We start from the raw sequence: 6,671 nt of genomic DNA on the forward strand, positions 1-6,671 counted from the left end.
AGGGTGGAGGGCGCGCCTAGGGGGGTAGGCGCGCCCCCTGCCTCGTGGCCTCCTCGTTCGTTTCTTGACGTCCACTCCAATTCCTCTGGATCATGTATGTTCCAAAAATCACGTTCCCGAAGGTTTCATTCCGTTTGGACTCCGTTTGATATTCCTTTTCTGCGAAACACTGAAATAGGCAAAAAACAGCAATTTGGGATGGGCCTCCGGTTAATAGGTTAGTCCAAAAAATAATATAAAAGTGTATAATAAAGCCCATCAAACATCCAAAACAGAATATAATATAGCATGGAAAAATAAAAAATTATAGATACGTTGGAGACGTATCATTGGGACACCCCTGCAGGGTTTAAACTTTCGAAAGCCGTGCCCGCGGTTATGTGGGAGATGGGAATTTTTAATATCCGGTTGTAGAGAACTTGACACCAGATCCAAATTAAAATACACCAACCGCGTGCATAATTGTGACTGTCTCTTTTCGAGCGAGTCGAGAAGAGGACACGGTGGGGTTATGTTTGAACCTAAGTAGTTCAGGATCACTTCTTGATCATTGCTAGTTTGCGACCGTTTGCGTAGTTTCTCATCTTATTCTCGCACTCGTATGTTAGCCACCATACAATGCTTAGTGCTGCTGCAACCTCACCACTTATCCATTCCATACCCATTAAGCTTTGCTAGTCTTGATACCCATGGTAATGGGATTGCCGAGTCCTTGTGGCTCACAGATTACTACAACAGCAGTTGCAGGTACAGGTAATGCGATGATCCGCGTGAGAGCGATGTTTACTTGTTTTGGAGTTCTTCTTCTGCTTCTCCTTCCTTCAGGGGATAGGTTCCTGGTCGGCAGCCTGGGCTAGCAGGGTGGATGTCGTTCTTGTTTTTCGTTTATCTTCATCAGTAGTCGGATGCCATTCTTCTATATGATGTTTGCTATGTATTGATGTATTCATGTGGCATTTTGATAACCCACAAGTATAGGGGATCGCAACAGTTTTCGAGGGTAGAGTATTCAACCCAAATTTATTGATTCGACACAAGGGGAGCCAAAGAATATTCTCAAGTATTAGCAGTTGAGTTGTCCATTCAACCACACCTGGATAACTTAGTATCTGCAGCAAAGTATTTAGTAGCAAAGTAGTATTATAGTAACAGTAACAGTGGCAGAAGTAACGGTAGCAGTTTTGTAGTGATTGTAACAGTAGCAACGGAAAAGTAAATAAGCTAAGAACAATATTTGAAAAACTCGTAGGCATTGGATCAGTGATGGAGAATTATGCCGGATGCGATTATTCATGCAACAGTTATAACATAGGGTGACACAGAACTAGCTCCAATTCATCAATGTAATGTAGGCATGTATTCCGAATATAGTCATACGTGCTTATGGGAAAGAACTTGCATGACATCTTTTGTCCTACCCTCCCGTGGCAGCGGGGTCCTATTGGAAACTAAGGGATATTAAGGCCTCCTTTTAATAGAGTACCGGACCAAAGAATTAGCACATAGTGAATACATGTACTCCTCAAACTATGGTCATCACCGGGAGTGGTCCCGATTATTGTCACTTCGGGGTTGCCGGATCATAACACATAGTAGATGACTATAGACTTGCAAGATAGGATCAAGAACTCACATATATTCATGAAAACATAATAGGTTCAGATCTGAAATCATGGCACTCGGGCCCTAGTGAGAAGCATTAAGCATAGCAAAGTCATAGCAACATCAATCTAAGAACATAGTGGATATTAGGGATCAAACCCTAACAAAACTAACTCGATTACATGATAAATCTCATCCAACCCATCACCGTCCAGCAAGCCTACGATGGAATTACTCACGCACGGCGGTGAGCATCATGAAATTGGTGATGGAGGATGGTTGATGATGATGACGGTGACGGATTCCCCTCTCCGGAGCCCCAAACGGACTCCAGATCAGCCCTCCCGAGAGAGATTAGGGCTTGGCGGCGGCTCCGTATCGTAAAACGCGATGAATCTTTCTCTCCTATTTTTTACTCCCCAAACACGAACATATAGAGTTGGAGTTGAGGTCGGTGGACCACCAGGGGGCCCACGAGGCAGGGGGCAGGCGCGCCTCCCACCCTCGTGGACAGGGTGTGGGCCCCCTGGCCTTGATTCTTTCGCCAGTATTTTTTATTATTTCCAAAAATAATCTCCGTGAAGTTTCAGGTGCTCCACAAAAATAACACCATGGCAATTCTGCTGAAAACAGCGTGAGTCCGGGTTAGTTCCACTCAAATCATGCAAGTTAGAGTCCAAAACAAGGGCAAAAGTGTTTGGAAAAGTAGATACGACGGAGACATGTCAACTCCCCCAAGCTTAAACCTTTGCTTGTCCTCAAGCAATTCAGTTGATAAACCGAAAGTGATAAAGAAAAACTCTTACAAACTCTGTTTGCTCTTGTTGTTCTAAATATGTAAATCCAGCATTCAAGTTTTCAGCAAAGATTATGACTAACCATATTCACAATAACACTTAGGTCTCATGTTTACTCATGTTAATGGCATAATCAACTAGCGAGCAATAATAATAAATCTTGGATGACAACACTTTCTCAAAACAATCATGATATGTTATAACAAGATGGTATCTCGCTAGCCCTTTCCGAGACCGCAAAACATAAATGCAGAGCACCTTTAAAGATCAAGGACTGACTAAACATTGTAATTCATGGTAAAAGAGATCCAGTCATAGTCATACTCAACATAAATTAATAGTAATGGATGCAAATGACAGCGGTGCTCTCCAGCTGATGCTTTTTAATAAGAGGGTGATGACTCAACATAAAAGTAAATAGATAGGCCCTTCGCAGAGGGAAGCAAGGATTTGTAGAGGTGCCAGAGCTCGATTTTTGAAATAGAGATAAATAATATTTTGAGTGGCATACTTTCATTGTCAACATAACAACCGAGAGATGGCGATATCTTCCATGCTAGACACATTATAGGCGGCTGATGACCCACAAGTATAGGGGATCTATCGTATTCCTTTCGATAAGTAAGAGCGTCGAACCCAACGAGGAGCAGAAGGAAATGATAAGCGGTTTTCAGCAAGGTATTCTCTGCAAGCACTGAAATTATAGGTAACAAATAGTTTTGTGATAGAATAATTTGTAACGAGCAACAAGTAACAAATGTAAATAAAGTGCAGCAAGGTGGCCCAATCCTTTTTGTAGCAAAGGACAAGCCTGGACAAACTCTTATATAGAGAAAAGCGCTCCCGAGGACACATGGGAATTATCGTCAAGCTAGTTTTCATCACGTTCATATGATTCGCGTTCGGTACTTTGATAATTTGACATGTGGGTGGACCGGTGCTTGGGTGCTGTCCTTACTTGGACAAGCATCCCACTTATGATTAACCCCTATTGCAAGCATCCGCAACTACAAAAGAAGTATTAAGGTAAACCTAACCATAGCATGAAACATATGGATCCAAATCAGCCCCTTACGAAGCAATGCATAAACTAGGGTTTAAGATTCTGTCACTCTAGCAACCCATCATCTACTTATTACTTCCCAATGCCTTCCTCTAGGCCCAAATAATGGTGAAGTGTCATGTAGTCGACGTTCGCATAACACCACTAGAGGAGAGACAACATACATCTCATCAAAATATCGAACGAATACCAAATTCACATAACTACTAATAGCAAGACTTCTCCCATGTACTCAGGAACAAACGTAACTACTCACAAAGCATATTCATGTTCATAATCAGAGGAGTATTAATATGCATAAAGGATCTGAACATACGATCTTCCACCAAATAAACCAACTAGCATCAACTACAAGGAGTAATCAACACTATTAGCAACCTACAGGTACCAATCCCAGACTTAGAGACAAGAATTGGATACAAGAGATGAACTAGGGTTTGAGAGGAGATGGTGCTGGTGAAGATGTTGATGGGGATTGGCCCCCTCCCGATGAGATGAGCGTTGGTGATGACGATGGCGATGATTTCCCCCTCCCGGAGGGAAGTGTCCCCGGCAGAACAGCTCTGCCGGAGCCCTAGATTGGTTCCGCCAAGGTTCCGCCTCGTGGCGGCGGAGTCTCGTCCCGAAAGCTTGCTTATGATTTTTCTTCGGACGAAAGACTTCATATAGCAGAAGATGGGCACCGGAGGGCCAACAGGGGGCCCACGAGGCAGGGGAGCGTGCCCAGGGGGGTAGGGCGCGCCCCCCACCCTCGCGGCCAGGGTGTGGGCCCCCTCTGGTATTTCTTCCGCTCAGTATTTTTTATTATTTCCAAAAATAACTTTCGTGGAGTTTCAGGACTTTTGGAGTTGTGCTGAATAGGTCTCTAATATTTGCTCGTTTTCCAGCCCAGAATTCCAGCTGTCGGCATTCTCCCTCCTTATGCAAACCTTGTAAAATAAGAGAGAATAGGCATAAGTATTGTGACATAATGTGTAATAACCGCCCATAATGCAATAAATATCGATATAAAAGCATGATGCAAAATGGACGTATCAACTCCCCCAAGCTTAGACCTCGCTTGTCCTCAAGCGGAAGCCGATGACGATAAATATGTCCACATGTTTAGAGGTAGAGGTGTCGATAAAATAAAATACGGACATGAGGGCATCATGATTAATCTTATAACAGCAACATATATGGATATTGTCATATGATTTCTTATGCTCAAGTAATAATCTATTCACAATGCAAAGTATGAATCAGAAACTTTATTGAGAACTAACGAACTATAATCTCAGTCACTGAAGCAATTGCAATTTATCATAACATCAGAAAGAGTCTATGTCAGAGCTTTGTAGCAAGTCCACATACTCAACTATCATTTAGTCTTTCACAATTGCTAACACTCATGCAATACTTGTGGTTACGGAATTTTAATCGGACACAGAGAAAGATAGGGGCTTATAGTTTCGCCTCCCAACCTTTTACCTCAAGGGTAATGTCAACAATAATAGCTCATGCTCACTTACATCCAATTAGATATATATATATATATATCAGGATCTTTCCAACACACTGTGCTTGCCAAAGGATAAAATATAAAAAGGAAAGGTGAAGATCACCATGACTCTTGCATAAGGTAGAAGATAATAGTAAAACATAGTCCCTTCACATAGGGAAGCAGAGGTTGCCATGCGCTTTCAGAGTTGGATGCACAAAATCTTAATGCGAAAGAACGTCACTTTATATTGCCACTTGTGATATAGACCTTTATTATGCAGTCCGTCGCTTTTATTTCTTCCACATCACAAGATCGTATAAAGCTTATTTCCTCCACACCAACCAATCATACATATTTAAAGAGCAATTTTTATTGCTTGCACCGATGACAACTTACTTGAAGGATCTTACTCAATCCATAGGTAGGTATGGTGGACTCTTATGGCAAAACTGGGTTTAAGGGTATTTGGAAGCACAAGTAGTATCTCTACTTGGTGCAAAGAATTTGGCTAGCATGAGGGGGAAAGGCAAGCTCAACATGTTGGATGATCCATGACAATATACTTTATTTCAGATATAAGAAAACATAACTCATTACATTGTCTTCCTTGTCCAACATCAACTCTTTAGCATGTCATATTTTAATGATTGCTCACAATCATAAAAGATGTCCAAGATAGTATATTTATATGTGAAACCTCTCTTTCTTTATTACTTCCTATTAATTGCAGCGATGACCAAAGCTATGTTTGTCAACTCTCAACAACTTTTAATCATCATACTCCTTATATGTGAAGTCATTACTCTCCATAAGATCAATATGATCTCTTTTTATTTCTTTTTATTCTTTCTTTTTCTTTTATTCACTCAAGATCATGGCAAAATAATCAAGCCCTTGACTCAACACTAATCTTTATTATATAGCTCACGGACTCGATTACATAGAGGGATCATAAAGCAAAACTCAAAACTAGATCATACCAAAACTTTATTCTACTAGATCAAGATACTACTAAAAGGATTGAATTAAGAAAAAGGTAAAGATAGGAGTGTGATGGTGATACGATACCGGAGCACCTCCCCCAAGCTTGGCAGTTGCCAAGGGGAGTGCCCATACCCATGTGATTATATCTCCTTTGTTGGTGAAGAAGTTGTTGATGATGTAGGCTTGTCGTCCATCTTCCAAGGCATAGGCTCACCATCATAGAAGGATGATCGAGTCTCCGGGATCCTTAAATTTGCAACCAAACTCATACTCTTGAATCTATATTCATACTCACAGTTTTGGTTTTGCAGGTCATAGATTTGGGCTTGGAGGTGCTCGATTTTCTCGTGAAGCTTCAAGATGGCCTCCCCAATGTCCTTGGCATCCAGCTTGTGGTTGTTGGTGAACTCCGCAATCATCATGTGATTGGAGTCAAGTCCACGCTCCACCATCTCCTGGCACTTGAAAACTTGTTGCTCCATTGCCTCGAGCCTCGCCTCCACGCTTCCGGTCCTTCGTGGTCCCTCAACATCGCGGATGTGCAGCACCCCCTCACGCATCTCAATGGTTTGAGGGTGTTGCAGCACCTCCGCGAGGTAGGGGTTGATGACCTTCTCGAAGAACTTGTCCTTGGGGGCACTTGGAGACGTCATGATGATTTAGATCTGTCAGAAAAACAGCTCAAACAAGAACAAAGGACAATTGCGTGATACAGGAGTCAAAACCTTCGGGAGATTATATA

The sequence above is a fragment of the Aegilops tauschii genome, chromosome 7, assembly GCF_002575655.3.
Source record: "Aegilops tauschii subsp. strangulata cultivar AL8/78 chromosome 7, Aet v6.0, whole genome shotgun sequence".
In the NCBI taxonomy this organism is placed as follows: Eukaryota; Viridiplantae; Streptophyta; class Magnoliopsida; order Poales; family Poaceae; genus Aegilops; species Aegilops tauschii.